The sequence below is a fragment of the Cydia pomonella genome, chromosome 1 (genome assembly GCF_033807575.1).
Source record: "Cydia pomonella isolate Wapato2018A chromosome 1, ilCydPomo1, whole genome shotgun sequence".
In the NCBI taxonomy this organism is placed as follows: domain Eukaryota; kingdom Metazoa; phylum Arthropoda; class Insecta; order Lepidoptera; family Tortricidae; genus Cydia; species Cydia pomonella.
Window position 1 is genome coordinate 24,445,978 of NC_084703.1, and position 19,883 is coordinate 24,465,860.

The 19,883-nt window shown below is 35.8% G+C and overlaps 1 protein-coding gene and 1 long non-coding RNA gene across 3 annotated transcripts in view; both read left to right on the forward strand.

Annotated features, from left to right (window-relative positions):
* Window positions 1-19,883, forward strand: part of LOC133518554 (uncharacterized) — a 298,712-nt gene that overhangs the window by 132,275 nt on the left and 146,554 nt on the right. The window lies entirely within an intron of this gene.
* The window catches only part of LOC133518489 (GATA-binding factor A-like), an 83,585-nt gene continuing 78,928 nt past the window's right edge, over window positions 15,227-19,883 (forward strand). Inside the window, exon 1 of one of the 2 annotated variants that reach the window (XM_061852209.1) lies at window positions 15,227-16,945. The gene's annotated coding sequence lies outside the window, so the exon portion shown is untranslated. The remainder of the gene's footprint in view (window positions 16,946-19,883) is intronic. The other variant, XM_061852217.1, reaches the window with a different exon arrangement.

A 19,883-nucleotide genomic window follows, 5' to 3' on the forward strand; every position in this document is an offset into this window, starting at 1 on the left:
ATTGTGTACAAAAGAAAATATGAAAATTGCTTCTAAAATTCGGCAATATGATGTTTGAAGGAACGTATTAAATCATTTTTATTTCTATCAACGAACAAAAAAAACATGATAGCCGCGCTCCCGGGCACGCACTTCCATCAAAAGGTTTTATACAGTAGCGCCACCTATGAAAGATGTAATGAACTGAGGGTTACCCTATGCCCGTATAGATGGCGCCATAAGGTGAACTGAAAGAAGTTTTTAATCCTTAAAAGCAATAATTCATTAATTCAATAATATGTGTAAAGTCCATAGAAATAGGATAGTATAGAACGACTGTCAAACTTCAAAAGTGTGACCAAAAATGAAATTCAAGTGTGAGCGTAAATTGTCTATGTGCGAACAAAAATAGCGATGTCATGTTACAACATATTAATAATCTATCGATGTTTAACTGCTTTATCGACTGCTTTTTCAAATATGTTTTTTTTTTATAAAAAATGTAATAGGTATGAGTATTATTACTACTATTAGACCTTATTAGCGCCTTTAGTACCTTTAATTTTCTTTTACAGCGGACGCATAGTAAATGACAATACTGATAGTGATAACCGAGGCTACAGTTTCAGTCGTTACAGTCAGCATCAAAATGGTCAAATATATAGGTACACATGTGTCACAATGGTCAAATATATATTGTTACTTATTTTACAGTACATATGGAGCTACTTTACCGCACTAGTGCGATAGTTAGCACATTACGTAACTATATCGAAAATTTTAAGGGCCATATGTATTGTAATACATTTGCGAATAGTTAATTCGAAACTCGTGTCGACTTAAAATAGTATCGCCACTCATTGCGATTTGCCACAAAACTAGCTGTCGCAAAGTCTCTTAGTGAAAACTAGTTTGGACTAATGGTTCAAACGCATTTTCATTAAAAACGGATTCTTGTATATATTTAAATAATTAATAAATATTGGGGACAATCTTACACAGATCCTAAACTTAGCCCCAAACTAAGAAAAGCTTGTACTATGGGTACGAGGCGATGAAATATATACTTAAATAGATAAATACATACTTATCTATATAGGAAGGATCCATGAAAAAATACCCGTGCTCATCACACAAATAAATGCCTTTACCGGGATTCGAACCCCAAGCCATCGGCCTCATAGGACACTACCCACTAGGCCAGACAGGCCGTCAATAGTACATTACTACAGGGACGAAAGGGGTTGCTGGCCGAAGACATATAGAAGATGGATACGTCTGAGGCGGGCAACCCCATATTTCCCGCCGAGGTACGTATAGTGCTTTTCACAAACATGCAATGAAATAATAATAAAAATAGGATGATGAAAAAATTGATTATTTTGGCGCTACGACGCACGCCATTACGATTTTTTTTTCTTTTTTTTTTGTGTTTTTAGGGTTTTTATTATTACTTTGGGCTGTATCTCCTAAACCGTGCGTCGTAGTGCAAAAATGATCAAATTTTCGTTCCCCTTAAGGAAATCCTGAAATAAAACACAAAAAAGAAAATAAAGAGGACTTTGCCGGCCTAGGCCTGCAAGATTTGTATGAAATTCCATTAACGACCTTTTGTCCTAGCCGCACCTGAAACGTCATACTTCGCAGCCTATTATAAGGAACATAACATCAATATTTCATTGCATGTTTGAGAAAATATATAATAATATGTTCTTATGTTTATTTCAGTTCTCACTGAACAGACAAACCCATTTATTTAAATAAAGCTTATTTTTTATTCTTACATTATTGGTACTAATATGTAATGTACCTTCATGATTTGTTTAGTTTGGTGCTGAGTGACCTGTATAAGATTGACCCAAAATATTTACCTTTATAAATGTAGTTAGTGTCACAGCAATGTTAAGTAAATAGTACATTACGATACAAGTGCGAAAAATAGGAAATTCGAAACGAGTGGCGATAAATTAAAACACGACCGAAGGGAGTGTTTTAAATCGACACGAGTTGCGAATTACCTATTCGCACAGGTATCGTACAACGTTTTACAGTACATAAAAAGTAAAAGTAAAAACAGAAAAAAGTAAAGTAGTAGTAGTAGTAAGTAAAAGTAAAGTAGTTTTAAGTGAGTAAGGTTGCCAGAGCTCAACGAGGGGGGTTTTTAGGGTCAGCAACGCGCATGTAACTCCTCTGGAGTTGCAGGCGTACATAGGCTACGGAGACTGATTACCATCAGGCGGGCCGTATGCTTGTTTGTCACCGACGTAGTATAAAAAAAAATATGGCCCTTTAAATGTTCGACACAGTAGCGTAATATGCTAATTTTCGCACTAGTGCGGTAAAGTAGCACCATATGTACTGTAAAAGAAGGTATAAAACACTTATTTACTCGTTTACGGGGTTTGCTAAGTGAACTACGAGTATTTAAGTGATTGTTACCTAAGCAATTGAGTAAGTTTACTTTAAATGAGACTTTATACTGGTACACCAGGGTCTATAGAAGAGGGTCGTATGCATAATTGTTAGGCCGCTGTTTGACTTCCGATCCTTGTATTAAGTGTTGTCAGGAAGGTGGTCGGGCAAACGGCACCACTTTTCAACCCGGCAATATCAGGTTTCTTCAAGCCTGGAAGACCTACTACAAGGATCAGAAGTCAAACTGCGCTGCGGTCTAACAATAAAATTATGCATACGACACTCTTTTAGAGATCCTGGAAACGACTCCAAACCAAAAGTAAATACATATTAATGTATATGACTATGATCACGAGGCTTTTTGTTTGCATGTAATGGGTCATCTGTCATCTACATTATATTACTTTTCGATTGGCGTTTATGGCTGTTATCTTGGCTATGATCTCAGGTAGTATGAACAGGTATATATATTAAGGATAAATGATCTGCATATTACTATATTTATTTATTTATAGTATGTATGTAAGTATATATTACTATCTTTATATGTACGTGTATGTGTACAAGTGTGTTATATTGTTTACATAAGTAACTGGATTAGTGATTCATTTTTTTTTTCCATCTCGATATTTACAATCCTGCACTAACTACAAGTTTCTGTTTGACTCGATGATTGACTGGTAGAGAATGCCTTAAGGCATTAAGTACGCCATTTGTTCAATTTTATACCGTGTAATAAAATTTAAATAAATAAATATATAACGTTCTAAAACAAGTTTAAATATTGTAGTTTCTAGATTCTTTTTCATAATTAAAATGAGGTTCATAGATGAAACTACAATAGTACACTTTTTACTGTTAATGCTTTATTTTACTTGTAACTGAACTGGAATAATTTATTATACAACTCCTCAGAGAACTAAAATATTAAGTACCCCTCAATCAGTGAATGTAACAAAAGACATCAACGCGATGCGTGACTTCAGTTTTCGCATATAAATAACATCAATGTAAGAAATAAATAAAATTTTATATATACAGTGCGGAAAAAAACATGATCCTTGGAGGGGAAGTTCTTTAAAACCTTAAGTTAGCTCATTTTAATTAAAGGAAACATGAGCTTATTATTTAAAAATAAAAATAAACCTGCATTCAAAGATTTTTTTTAATTTCGCTTGTCTCGCCTGTGAAAATTGACTTGACTAATAATTAAAAAAATAACATTCGCTATTTTATTCCTCTAGTCGATACAGTTAATTGTAAGTAATGTTAATTTTTTTCCAAGACATATTAGGTCTTGACACTTGCCTGTCGTACAAAATATCCAAAATATCGAATACCTAAGTCAGTTCGATTCCCGGGCGAGACAAACGAATCGTAGTTTTGAATGAAGTTTTGTTTCTTTTTTAAAATAAATGAATATTATTTTAAATAAAATGAGTAAATTAAGGTTTTAAGGCACATTACCTCGGGCCCATTATTTTTTTCCTAAAAATAAAGTCTTAACTTTTTAAAGTAATGATTCTCGTCAGCCTTTTTGTTTGGGTAACGTTCACTACGAGCCTTACTCGATGTCCAGGGGAAGTAAAGGAGAGTGGCGTACTCGGACCCCGCGAGCTGCAATTAATGGCACGGTATTCATTAGCCGAAGCGACAGACGGACGGACGGACGGCAGCCGCAACGACTGATATATTACATGTACACACGTATTGGAAGAATTGTTCATTCGATAAGTGGGCGTCCGCCTGCTCCGCTAATGACCACATGTCCCCAACCCATTTTCAACCCTAACGGCCTTAATTCGCCTCGTATTCTAATTCAATTTCATTACTCTTACGTTTTCATTACTACGTTCCGAAGTAAGGTTGTTTACTTACGAATGATGTTTAAAGGTAAGATAGCAAATGACGGGTGTTTTGAAAGTAAGCTTATAAATTTGGGGCGTTAAGTTTAAATTCGCTCACGTAGAGATGTGGATAGTTAAGATCAAAACCAAGCGACTCACTTGCGAGGGGCTAATGTGTAAGTGTTGTCATGGCGAGCGGGCACTAATGCGCCCGGCGCCGGCGCCGTCTAAAACGGAATCTACAACATTCCTGCGTTTAGGCTGCGACTCTTTATTCCTTTTTTATCGGATCACGGAATAATAGAATAGGTACAAAGCAGCCGCCGTGCTGACGGGACATCAGGACACGCATTTATGTACCTACCAGACACAGGTTTGATATGATCTTTTCTAAAACATGGATTGAAATTGATACAAGTCGTAATTAGATACATTTATGTTTCCAAAAGCCAACTGAAGCTCAGTTATCATATTATTTTCGATTCAACTTTTTTTAAGAAAAGTTTCTTAGGGCACTCATCTACTATGTACTAATGTACCTATGTATTAATGTAGTACAGTTGGCAAAAAAGTTGCATCAAAAATAACTCCTCGGAGTTCCTATGGCCCACTTTCTGCTGTCATCGACAAATTCACTTAATGGCAATTGTCACCAAAATGACATAGACTTGCAGAATTTTAGTTTAATCAGACCGAAAATCTGGTATTGGGTCAAATTTAACGTAAGTACAACACGTGATAACAGGCACTCAAACGCAATACTGAGGTAATAAAATAAAAACGTCTAAATAAAAGTAATCTCTTTTAATTGGATAGTATTTAAAGCAAGGAAATATTATCACTATATGTACGTTTAAAATGACCTTGCAACGACAAGAGAAACTTTATTACACTTATCTTCATAACGTTGTGGCCTCAGTGACCGACAGGGACAGTACCCGACACATATTTTTTTTCCAAGAATTTAAGGGTAGGAAGCCGATTTCTTAATGTAGCAGTAGCTCCACAGTGTTGCCAAGTTGGTCCGATCCATGGTTGCCCAAATTAATCACTTTTTATGTAAAATCTAGGCACCTTTTTAATAAGGCAACCTATTACAGTTAGATTATAAATATATATAATAAGCTTTCATTTAATATAACATCTAATTTAAAAAAAAGAGCTGTCCGTACGCAATTTTACTAGGCAACCTATTTGTAATGTGTCACTGTGAATATCATCATAGTATTTCTTATCACAAATAAATAACACGTGAGGGTAGATATTCCTTCTAACGTATCTTCTACTATTATATTTTAGTAAGGTTTAGATATGCCTATAAGGGGCATGAATATAAGGCTTGCTGGAGCCTTTACATGCATATGCATGTTATGTTATTTGTAGTCTTTTATGGCAAGGTGTCCACAGGTAAGTCGCATAACGCAAACACATTTTTAACCAATTTTTATCTAAAATGTAGGCAATCTATTACAGTTACATTATATATAAAAGGGTGCAAATATCATGACCACCAACAATACTTTATTACCCTAAATAATAAAATCTCTCTTACCAATAAAAATATACTAAACCCTAAAAAAGAAATTTTTTAAAGGAAATATTAATAGAAAAATGTTATTATTCAATGGATGAATTTTTTGATGATAATAGTCTGGAGTGTGAAAATGATTGTTTATGAATTTTATGATATTATTGATTAATTATTGTTATTTTCGTATGACTGATGATTAACAATGATTTTGTAAATATGCTTCTGCGTGAATTATTTATATTTTAATACTTATATACTTGCTTTGACATTTAATTATTTATTTCTAGAAATTAATGTAAATTATAATTTATAATTTTAAGTCCTAAATTGTACACCCTAGCAGGGTATCATGTACCTACTTGACTATATTTAAGACCAAAATGTACAAATCAACATGATTCAATGGAATAAATGATATGATATGATATGATATGAAAAAGTAAGGTCTATAATTACACAAGTACTAGCTAGTTAATCACGACTACACTTCAAATTGTATTCAATCAAATACAAAACAATATGAATGATCACCAAATGAAATGACTAATGATAACCAAATCTTGAAGAGAAAATTAATGCGATATTTTTCCTAAATGAAGTATAAAATGTATACAAATTAGCAAATAAAGTAAAGTGAAATGATTTTGTATGTGATTTAGAAAGAGCGCGCCAAGCGGGACGTTTTGGAAACTCAAAATCCTATACAAAATGACACTTAACGCAAACGCGTTCGTCACGTTATGATGTCGATTAAATTTACACTAGGGGTACAGGTTAGCATTAATACTTAGTCAGATTACTTGACTATTGTGTTATATTACCTATGTTAACGTGAGTTTCACTTTTTTTATTATGAGTATACCCTAAAATATACTAAAACACAGTGGTTTTGTGCAATTTGTGATGGGGCTAGTTGATCAATGGAATTTATTACTAGAGCACGTGTTTGCGTTAAGTCACATTTACTATGGGATTTAGAAACAGCGCGCCAAGCGGAACGTTTTGGAAACTCGAAATCCCGGGAAGGGAATGTAAGGGAAGCCATACATTTTACGACTCTTTTCTTTCCGCACAGACTCTAAACACTCTACTTTTTATATCAAATACGAGGAAACCAAGAAGACAAGGAGAATTTGCGAAAAACAGTACATAATTAAAATAATAGACGAATGGTCATGAATTACTTTCAATCGGAGACTTCGCATATCAAGTCATAATTACCCATAGCGAAAAACATTAAATTGCAATATTTAAGTATAAACACATATTTTAAGATACTGCAGTAATTTTAAAATGATTTATTAATTAAAATATAGAAATCAACAGGATTGCTTCTTACTTTTTAATTGTTTAGTTTTTCGGTCTAAAACTGCCAATAGTCAACGGCACTACTCATATTGTCAATGAAACTGTTTTAGAGAAATTAAATATTAAATAACAATTGAATGAGGAAATTTGTATCTTACATTTTACTTTATTTACACGAATAATGCCAAATAACTTTGAAAACCCAGTTAATGTACCTTTAACTGTGGCTGTACCTATACGTCTTATTACTATGAAGGGGAGACTGACCATGTCCGCTATAATTTTCATTTAATGTCTTTATTAAGCTCTATTTCCTCAATTTTTTTATAATTTTGTTTTCGTTCGGAGCGATTATTACCGAAAATATTCACTTTAACATAAGATGTTTGTTGAAGACCCTTATTCGTTTTGAAAGACCTATCCAACGATACGCCACAGTGTAGGCTAGAAGCGAAAAAAATAACACCCCCATTTTACATGTAGGGGAGGTACCCAAAAATTTGTTATTCTGATAATATTGTACCGCTTTGTCGGATTTATTGTTTTATATATTGCCCTGCCAAATTGTAGCTTTCTAGTACTAACTATTACGGAGCAAAGCATCAGACAGACAGACGGACATAGCGAAACTATAAGGATTCCTAGTTGACTACGGAACCCTAAAAATACATTTCCGTGTGAAAATACGATAGTCCATACTATGAATATGGACTCCATAGAATATCTAATGGAAGCATGGAATACATTGCATTTTATAAACTTTGTTTTTAGTTTTTACTCGACTGCGTCAGAGCGCGTTTTACAGCCAAAACGGTTGGACCGTTTTTGACATGTACGTCGTCGTTGTATTCGGCAGAATTGTGGTAGGCTCGCAAATGAAAAAAAGGGGGTTCTTACCATAGCAAAATGGGAATCAAAACAAATCTGCTTAAAAAATTAACTAGACAGAGAAAAACAAGTATCACAATACTAATATAATGAAATAACTACATACCTAATACCACTAATATCAATACCAATTGTAAATTTCTGTTTGGCCCAATGGTTGACTGGTAGAGAATGCCTTGAGGAATTAAGCCCGCCATTTGTACTATTCTGTATTCTGCTATAAAGATTAAATAAATAAATAATACCTATGTATATTCAAATTAGTTAAACTAAATACTTTAAGGTTCAAAACCCATAGTTTAGTCAGCGGGGAAAAAAGATACTTTTTTACCTACTGGCACAGAAAGATCTACCAAAACTGAGTTTATCACCGCGTATCCGCATACGCGGTGATAAACTCAGTTTTGGTAGATCTTTCTGTGACCTGACTTTTGTGTGACTTTTGGTAGACCTTAATAGTATTTTTAATACAGTTGCTCAAATAGTGCTAAGGCCATGCCTGGATAAGCTAAGTAAATCTACCCCCAGCGAGTTTTGGCTTGTATTTTTTTTGATGTTATGGCTTTATATTAGTTTAATAGTCTTAGTAGTATAAGTAGTAGTAGTCGTTAAAACTAATCGATTAAAAACTTTTTAGAGAAACGTGTATGTATAATGAACACTGACCACTTACAAAAAAAAATATTAAGACCTTCGAGCGGGTAAAGAAAATGTATAGTGATGTGTCCCCCGTTTAGTCTTTTCTATTAGAGCGCGACGGCATGTAAGTGGTAATTTTTTTCATAGTTGCCTACAGCGTATCGGAAAGAATAGTATAGCCCATACGTGAAAAGTACGCAATTATATACGAAATCGTAATGGTTGAAACCATTACAGTCGACGAGTAGAAAAAGTATTTTTCATCACTTTTGCTCGAAAAAGATCTTATTTCATGCAGGTGTACTGAAGGACAAAGGCCTATATTTTTTCCACGGGAGTTATGGATCGTGAAAAAAGGGACTAATTCATACCAACCAAGTAGGTTGGCTGGTACTTTTATAATTTATTTTTATCGCTTTTATTAAAAGTATTCAATTTGATTAATTTAGTAGCCGTTTAGAATAGTTTTACACAAATCGTGGCTGAATGCCGGCTATACGACGGCCGAATGTTTGAAATGTCACCATATTTAAGAATTATTTCGCTTAATATTTATTTTTTTCTTCACAAGTGTGATGAAAAACATTGTGTGTAACTCCGAGGATAAGAGTTATATTGCAAACTCGGGTCTTTAAGTACCATCCTCGTATCCAAAATCTCTTTTACCCCCCTCGTTGAACAATGTACTATATTTTAACTAATTTGAATATAAATATGTATATATATATATATATATATATATTTGTGTATAAATTTTTGATTTATAATAATAATTATTATAGGCATTATATGTATTTAGGTATATGCATACATCGTAAAATGGTCCATTAGTTTTAAGAGCGCGTTGTTACAAAAGGGTATTTGAACAAAAGGCTTAGTTAGACTCCGGCCACGCTAAGTTTGCACTTATGTGCTTGGCATTGCATTCTTGGCAGTAACAATGTCGAAGCCTTCAGGTCAAATTTTGAACGCTACTTGTTTGAACAGACTTGCTTAAACGCAGGTTCGGTACACAGACAATTTTCGAATTACATATAATTGATAATAACCCCGTGAAAGGGGGCTACTAATTATTTATTTCTATCGGAATTGGTGACACCGGCCGAAACTCAGGCGGGCACGATTAGTTTAATATTTAAAAGTGGTGTAATTGTAATTACTTACTTTTTATATAGTTTACACTGTGATAGATACCAGGACTACGCTTTTAAATGCCACGGAACTTTTAAATGATCAAACGGCCAATAGTTGGGTTCAAACACCACCAAAAAGCTATCATGCCTGTTTTAGATTCTGCATAGTCAACAGGTATGTTTTTTTTTTGATATATTAATACTAACATGTATTCTAGTTATATCCGTATAATCATTTATATGTCTGATTTAGTTAATTAATTAATTATATTATTAGTTTTAATTTTATGTTTAGGTATTGATTCCGATGTATTCTTTATATTTTTTCTGGTTTTGACATGTTGTTTAATTTTATTGTAATTTATTTGTCTTTTGAAGTTTTAGATGTGGACATGTATTTTAATTTTAATTTGAACTGTAAAATATATTTTATCAAAATAAATTGTTTTGGGTTAATTAATTAATTAATAATATCTGATATTATAGTAATAACTGTTATCTCCCCTCTATTTTGTCCATGTGTCTATTCTATCTCCGTTTTGTACAATTATTTAGTTTTAAATGTTTAATTGTACCTATATCGTGGAAGCATTTAAGTGAAAATCTGTAAACACATGATGAAATAAATAAAATGAAAATGGAATTAAAATCCAAATCTTAAAGCTCCTGACCCCGCGTAACGTTTTTAAATAAATAATAAGTCATAAAAATAAATAAATAGTCACTAAGTCATTACAGAAAATTTCAAATTAATATTACCGTTCGAACCGCACCACACCGCACCGCACCGCATTGGGCTAGCGTGGGGACTACAGCCCTCACGAACATGAGAGGAGGCCTGTGCCCAGCAGTGGGACGTATGTAGGCTGAAGTATTATTACCGTTCGAAACGACCGTTTTTTTCCCTACTAGTTAACTAGTGTTTTTTCCCAATCTTGGGGGTTGAGCCTTTAAGACTTAGCAAAAAATACACGAGAGACACGGGTTGTTGAGGTTGTAGGTGCGATTCTTCTACGTAATGCCAACGGATTAACTTGGCGGGTCAACCTCGGAACCTGCACCACTTTCCTTGTAAGTGACTTAAATATTTGGGTATCGGTGAAGGGTATTCTGCTAATCCCTTTACGCCTTTGTTAGGGCTTTTGTATTTTGTTACATGTAATTATTTAGTGGCCTTTTGCGGCACTAGCAACAAAGGAACTTGAATGGGGGGTAATTGCCGAAGTCGTGTTACGCCGATAACGATAAGCCGAGAATGCTCCAAACGGGCCTGCCGGTTTCAATCACAAATTAGGTACTTACATAGTTGTATTGTACATTCATGACTTCTTGTAAATTAACTGCTTTAGAGTTCCGTACCCATAGAGTACTCAAGGAATGTCATATTTTTGTCGTTATTTTTAACCTGTCGTTCAGTAAGTACTGTCAGCATTAAAAGTAGCGTATAAGGCCTGTACCGAAAAAAAAAACTGTAAATTCAAGCCATTGTAATTTTGTTTCTACGCAAGATGACTACGGCTTTCTTACCGCAATAGAATGTCTTATTATTATATTATATATTTCAATATAAATAATTTTGGTTTAACGCTGTTCGACTTTACACTGGCAATTAGAAGAGATCGCTGAAAAGTGGTATTTTCCAAATAGTAAGAAATTTTGCAACATCCTACATGCCTGATTTCGAAACACTTAAAATTACCTTGAAGTTTTGTGTATTTCGTAATAAATAACTAATTTAGTATGTTGTCTCTCATAGAGAGGCTTCAAAGCGGTAGATCTTTGGGAACAAGTGATCCTGGGCCCATCACAAAGATAATAGAATTTGCGAAAACGAATGTCATAATTATCGTAAAAACTGGGGTAGATATGCGGCTAAAGTGCAACGAACTACGATGAACGTCAGTTCAGTTCTTCGTACGAAGGTTAGGATAACTAAAGTCACGGAAAAATTGTGTTACTTAATTCTAGGCTAAGTCGAAAATCATACAATTTGACATAGAATAGAGTAAAAGCTCCAAACGTCCTGCAGTGCCGTTCTCTCAACTATTATTTGGCTCAATTCAAAAGTGTATTAAAAGAGAAGAATGAAAGCCAAAAAACATTAACAATTCCTGCAGGTGATGGGCTGATGCAGGCAAATATGAAAAACGGGTCCGTAAAAAGCTGCCACTGAATGCGCTAGGAAGAAGCTGCCTATCACTCCTACAGATCAAATAATAAATAAATAAATTAACACACAATTTTTTTTATTGTAACTATTCTAAAAACCTTAGTTTATTCTCAATCGCATTCGTTTTTTTTTCATTTGAAGTTTACAGTTTCTTTCGGTACACCCCTTAAAATAACACACCAAAAGTATCTGTCATCCTCAAATACTTTTCCAAGTATATCTCGACAGTTTCCGTTTAAAGCGATTATATCATAGATAAGGGTGTTTGGTAATTAAGTATAACGTCCTGCATTAGCAAGCGAGTACTCGATTTTATATGAGAAAGTACTGTAACGAGGGATACGGATATTTGTGGTGGGGAATAAAAACGCAGACGTAGATTTCTGATATTATATATATATTTTTTTCTTTTTGCAAGATTATAAATCAACTACCCGTAATGCCTGCCACCCCCCGAATGGCCACCTGCAGATCTTTATTCATTTAGCAGGGCGATAATTCTGAATTCAAATCAATAATCGAGGCCAGTTATCTACAAACCTACTATATTATGTATTTTATGATTTTTTAATGCATACTAATTTAAATTGTATTTTTTTATTTAATGCATGTTAGTTATAAGACACTTCCTCTCTGAGGATTAGTTGTCAAGCGGACCCCAGGCTCCCATAATCCCCAGAATTGGCGTGTGCGCCAGTTTTAACGAAAGCGACTGCCATCTGACCTTCCAACCCAGAGGGTAAACTAGGTCTTATTGGGATTAGTCCGGTTTCCTCACGATGTTTTCCTTCACCGAAAAGCTACTGGCATATATCAAATGATATTTCGTGCATAAATTCCGAAAAACTCATTGGCACTAGGCGGGGTTTGAACCCGCGACCTTCGGATTGAAAGTCACACGCTCTTAGTGCTAGGCCACCAGCGCTTCTCTTGAAAAATAAACTATGTTTATCTAAAAGTATCTGCAACAGTTTGATTGTCCTAATCGTACGTACAGAATAAAAACATATCTCTATTTTGTTAAGTTATATCAGAGGGTGGTAGATATGATTTTGATGTAGTTTGAGATTTACACACAATATTTATTTACAGTACATATGGGGCTACTTTATAGCACTAGTGCGAGAAGTAGCATATTATGTTACTGTGTCGAACATTTAAAGGGCCATATGTACTGTAAAACGTTGTACGATACATGTGCGAATAGGTAATTCGCAACTCGTGACGATTTAAAACACTCCCTTCGGTCGTGTTTTAATTTATCGCCACTCGTTTCGAATTTCCTATTTTTCGCACTTGTATCGTAATGTACTATTTTATTGCTTGTAAAATCAATGGGTAACAAGAAACGTATTTTTATTTGTTTTTATTTTAATTTTACTTTTTTTACTTTACACTCTGCGATTTAGCTTAGTACCAAAACACTCTGACAAAGTGATAAAATAAAAAGCAGAAAAAACTTTTTTCAGGAACTCATGAACATAAAGTCAGAATGCATGATACGCTTCGTTAGTGTGGTGTAGTGTCATTGAAATGGTCTTTAAAAAATAACAAGGGGTTGATAATTTATGTTTTGATACTTAATGTAAATATTTTTGAAAACTCTTAGCCAGTTTTTATACATACGTATTAGTGATTAAGCTAATTTGCCTTTGAATGCTTATGTATTTAGTAGAATTCAATGAATGAAATAGACATTATTTCATATTATAAGTATACTACAAAAACTGCCTGCATTTATGAGGAGATATTGACGTTGGTTATCAAGTGTCTATATTTCTTGTCTGTTCTAACATTGTATTAAATAGGTGTTAAGCGGCATAGTAATAAGGATTCTGTTGCTGGCATGACATTTTGGCTTCGGAACCCTAAAGGCTAATTCTCAGCCTGCTGTCTGACCCGGACGTCGATATCTGAGTTCGGACAGGGTGTATGCCGAGAAGTTTTTACCGCCGTATTCTAGTTTAGTCAAAACTATCCCCTTAGGATCTTAAGAAGTTAGTGGATGACCGTTTCTCGATGCAAACGTCATCCCCATTTTCCTCCCATATAGACCATAGGGAAAATATTGACTTTTTTTCGTTTTTTTTTTTAATAATGTAAGAGTTAGGAGCGAAAAATAAATGACATAAAAAATTTTTATTGCTCCAACTCTTAAAAAAATAAAAAACCAGAAAAAAACGAAGGGACTAGCTGCTATTCATCAAATTGAGTAAAAATATTATCTATAATGCTAATAAAATGAGAAAAGGAAAAGAAAAGAAGAAAAATGGAGACTACATTTGTATGGAGAAGCGGTCACCTGACTTCGTCCCCTTTCGTCTTAAGAGTCACACGAACCCACCGCCAATAATAAGCTGCTCCCATACAATCGAAGTTACGCTCTCATTTTAAGACGACATGCTTAAAGTACATGAAACTTAGCGTGAACATAGAATTTTTATTTTGTATAACAATTTTTTGCAAAGAAAACTAGTATTCGTTGCTAAAAATTGTTATAAAAAGAATATAGAGCAAGTAGAAGATTTGTATGTAAACGCTTAGCTCAGAGACCCTATATGAACTAGAAATCTGTAATTTATATACTCGTCCAGTGCTCAAAAATATTTGAACACGTACTCTAACGCTGTGACAATAGAGGCGTGTTCAGATATTTCTGAGAACCTTTGCCGCTCCGATATATCTGACGGCGACTGTACATAAATATTATTACAGTGATCAAATAAAATCTTATAAAATATCGTTTGGTATAGTCAGCATCAAAACGGATCAGACTACGCGTACTAAAAGTACCTTTTTCTAATAGCTTAACGAAAAGAGATATATCTCTCTATATATAACAATTAGACTGCGACAGATACTTTTGACCGCGAACAGTACATAGGTATACTTATATCCCTATTTGGACAAGTATTCCACGGTGGCAGATAATTTACGCGTGTTGTTTTTGCTACTGATGCTGACTGTACCCTGTATACACCGTGTTTTTTTATTTCAATTTAATTTCAAGAGTACATCCTTGAGCTTAAATTAAGTAATGTTGACTTAACACACGAAATTCGCTTTTCTCCATTTTCCAACAATTTTCCGGTCGTATTTGACATATGCCTCAACAACTTTTTTACTGGCCCACCTTTTAAAAAAAAACTGCCAGCTACCAAGGAGTTCAGAATTGTAATTAAAATGTGTATATGTTAAAATGATTTTTGTTTTACATAAAGTCACTGACTTCTCAAACCGCCCTCGTAATAGGGAGACTATCTTTAGCAATTCAATATTTTAAAGAATACCTAATAATAATTACATCAATAAGTCGTAGGTGTGTGACGATGACGACCCCATCGCCCGCTGGTTTTACCAGTGCAATCAGTCAACGTCGGGCAGTTTGTGGCGAGCTATTGAGGAGTAGCGAGCCCACGTACCTACCTGAGTGTTCTTGGGGAGTTGTATCACCGGAAAAGTGGGTCGGTGTCGGTATCGTGGGTCGGTACAGGATTCTCCGCCTCTGGCTTGCCTTAGTCGGCCATCCAGAATGGAGTCGCGAGAGTTGCGTTCTCTAAAGTAGACGTGGAAACGTAAGTGGAGAGATGGCCATATGTTCAAAGTCCAGTGAAATGTCTCTACCCTCAGACCTCATACCAGTGTTGCCCTTGAGCCATCCCAGATGTCGCTTTTTGTGACTCATCCCCACAAGACGGGCCTTGTAGGGACGAGTCACAGTCTGGCAGAAATAAAATTGTATACCGTTTTATTAGGCAGGCGTCCGATTTTTTATCCCCAAGTCCAGTTTTTAGTCCATCGCTTTAACCCATCAATTTAAGAACACAATCGCAATACTCTCTAGGTCAGGCCATCTTTCCATCACCACAAACTTTTCTTAACACATAAAATGAAAATAAGGGAACATGATTAGGTACTTATTCGAAAGTCTGCTCTTACTGTGCGTCTGCGCAGGCCTCAAAGATACTTAGTACCTTTAAATTTCGCTAACCTGCATCTGAACTGTCCCAGGGCTCCGGAGGAATAGACACTGTAAACCCAAACCGCATACAATCTTACACAAACAGTTTAGAAAAGACAGCTAAATAATACCTAGGTACCTAATTACAGACTGGCAGACAAAATCAACATTGATCTTTACACATAAATAGTCCTGTTTGTTTTGTTTATTATATATTGATAAAACTCATTAACATAGTATTAATATAGTAGTTTAATTAACACAGTAAGTATTACCGACCAAAATTTACCGGTGTCTTCGAGCCAAATAATTATGGACCCTCCTAAATCGAATAGGTAATTATACTATCAGAGACGGGCATCGTCGGTCTCTTGAACAACTACTACTGCCGTAGCACAGCCGCGAAACCGTTGGATTAATGCTGGCCGTCTATTACCCCCTCGATTGATTTAGAGCAATTGCTCTACTAATTAATTAAAGAACCAATACATCCGCCTCCGCTCGGGAGAGGTGGGGAGCGAGGATTAATTACAGCGCCGACCCGCGTGCCCATAAACAAAAAGCCAGCAATAATTCCATTAAGGCCTAAAACTAACCCCGCCGTAATAAATCTGTGTGCGGCGCCCATTACTCGCGGACGATAACGTGCCGCCCATCGGCCGCGCCGCCCGCGTGCGCGACGCCGCCACCCCGCGCATATCGACGTCTCCTGACCACATCTGAGTTGCGTCACCAAATTAGAACTTGCAATCTATGAAAACAACTTTTCCTATTTTCCTCGACGTACCGTTACAAGAGGAAGGGCAAGGCGGCGATGCCGGCCCCGCCCCTGGGCGGCTCGAATGGGCGCGCGCCGCAGCGGCAAGCCCACGCCTCTGTCAGTGCTCCCGTACGCTCCGGCCCTGACGCACGCGTTCGTTATCTCACCTGGGCCGATATCTCATCTCTTCATCTATCCTAATCTGATTGAACGTACTTTAGTGATCGCGTCGTGTGTGCTTGGTGATTCCTACATACGAGTATAGCTGACGACTGAACGATTTCAGTCGAGCGGACCCATTAATATTTACATAGGTGAGTGGTAGGAAAATCGACTTTCCCAAGAAATACGCTGGTAAGCTAAGTAACTTTTCTTTTTGTCTATTTTTTTATACCTTTAAATTTAAAATTCTCATTTGTATATACATACCTAGACAGATGGAACAGGCCAACTCCATATACCTGGGCGTACATAATTTCGGAGCTAGATACGATTTTATTTCGAATTTACTTATTCCTTATAAAGTCGCTCGTGAATTTATATAATACACACATAAAAAATTACGTGATTTAGGTATATCGTGTAGTTCGCGGCAACCATCGGCTGTGACTACAATAGGCACAGTTTTTAAAGCATTGATGTAGTTTACATTTATTTAATAACTATTTTTACCTGACTAACAACTACCTACGTATGTCTAAAGGTGACATTCGTATGTCGACTGCAGCTGTATTACTGTTGCGACTTTACTGCGTCGTATGCGTTTTATGTATCTGTCAGTTTCCTTCATAAAATGAGTAACGTTCGCCGCCGCATTTCTGCCGCGATGATAACGTTCACTCCGTGAACAGCAGTAATACAGCTGCGGTAGGCGGCAGTAATGCAGCTGTAGTTGACATCCGGCATGACATCTTAATTGTTTTGCACGACCTTAGCCCACAGCGTTTCACGTAATCCGTGACAATAAATTCGTCTTAGTTGTGGAAATGGCAAAGATTGTAATAAAATTGCTTGCAAAGCCTATAACCAAATTCGGTTGATCAACATAAATACGTACATTCAGTTAAGTTTTATAATTAAGTAAGAAGTAATAGGTTTACTTTTAATGATATGTTAGGGAGTTCTGTTATTGGCTATACTTACAAGTACTCATGTTTTGTGTCTCAATAAATAAATAACTGTCATCTACCTATAGGTACCATTTTCAATCAGTTAAAACAGTCCTGAAATTTGGTATGTATGTTAATTAAAGTTCTCTTTTTCATGTCCACGCCCTTTGAAATTTGGGTTACCTCAAGGAATCGCCGCCGTCTTGGAAAATGTGTACCATCTTGAAGAAATCCTCGTTTTACTCTAAATCTAGGATCTCTATGGAAATGTTGTGGAACGCAACATTAAAGCTCACACAAAAATTTGAACTTTTCTTCTAGAAATATGGCTACATAGCGTTTAGATTTCACACATAAAATTTGGTTTCACAGAAGGCGGCCTCTTCAGGCGGCCATATAATGTTTTCTTAAATAAAAGAAGCGTTAATAGGCAGCGAAGGTCCAGAAAAATCTACCGATATGCCATTTGAAGAAATCCATCCAGTATCTTAGGCTACAGGGTGTAGGGAATCATCAGTACAGTCGCCATCAGATATATCGGAGCGGCCGAGGTGCTGCTCTAGCGCCTTGACAATAGAGGCGTGTTCAGATATTTGTGAGTTCCCTGGCCTGGCAACTGTACCTAAGCCCATTACCGTTATTTCTGGTTAAGTAGCAGTGAAGTAAAATGTTGATGTTGGGGTAGATCATGTACAAATGCATAGACAAAAGTGTGTTTCCTATTCTTCTAAGTTTCATATGAGGAAAATATTCCCTGGAAGAGTATAAACGGTAAAGCTGTATACAGCAAGTATTTTATATAACGAGGTGTATTTTTTCCGCAGAGCTATGTAGAACTTTTTGGGAAGGAATTTAATAAGCTTTTTTGTTGCCTTACACGATATTTACATAGAGAACATAGATTCAGAGTAAAACGCGAAATACTCCAAGATGGTACACATTTTTAAAGATGGCGGCAGTTCCTAGAGGTCCCCCAACGTCAAATAGTGTGGACATAAAAAAACCGGCCAAGTGCGAGTCGGACTCGCGCACAAAGGGTTCCGTACCATTATTTATAAAAACAGCAAAAAAAATGTTTCTTGTACGGGAGCCCCCTTTAATATTTATTTTGTTCTGTTTTTAGTATTTGTTGTTATACGGCAACAAAAATACATAATCTGTAAAAATTTCAACTGGCTAACTATCACGGTTCATGAGATACAGCCTGGTGACAGACGGACGGACGGACGGAGAGCGAAGTCTCAGTAATAGGGTCGGATTGACCCTTTGGGTACGGAACCCTACAAAGGTACTTGTAATTAACATACATACCAAATTTCAGGACTGTTTCAGAGATTTCGAGGTTTGTCCTAAGATTCCGATTGTGCTATAGGTACCGTACTATTTACTACTCATTATTTAGATTTGTTACTTGTGATTTTTATATAAACAAAGACTGATAAAATAGGTAGGTTTACTGCGCAGGCCGAAATCGTGCGGAACGAAGTAGTGAGTACGATTCTTCAATAATTAAACGATTCCCAGCTCCTGCTACTGAAAAAGTAATGAACTCAATTAGAGCTGCCACGCGGGCTATCAGCTATGCGTTAATGAACATTCACACGATGACTGCGTTATATGTACATAAGCGATAGGTACTCAAGGAATAAATAATTAGGATACGTTTACATGTGTTCAATTTAATACCATATTCTAGTAGAATGCTCAGAAATCGAACAAATCGTTATAACAAAGAAGAAATTTAAATAGAATAGGTATATGTAGAAAAAAACTCAGAGTAAGAATAATTTATCAATCATAAATAACTTATTAAGGAGGTCCCTAACGCCAATGACCTCTGATCTGAATCCCTTAGATTTCTAATGTTTTTTTTAGCTTATCATTAACAGCAACGGCTGTAAGCAATATAGTATACCATAGTTACTTCAAAGTTCACTGTCTTCGAGATATTTGGCATCAATGTTGAACAATTTTAGGCTGGATGGAACGGGAGAGGAAAACCTAGAAAAAGGTGGATGGATTGTGTGAGAGATGACATGAAACGAACGCGAGTGAATGATGAGATGACGGGTGACAGAAAGATATGGAAGAAAAAGACATGCTGCGCCGACCCCAAATGAATGGGATAAGGGCAAGCGAATGA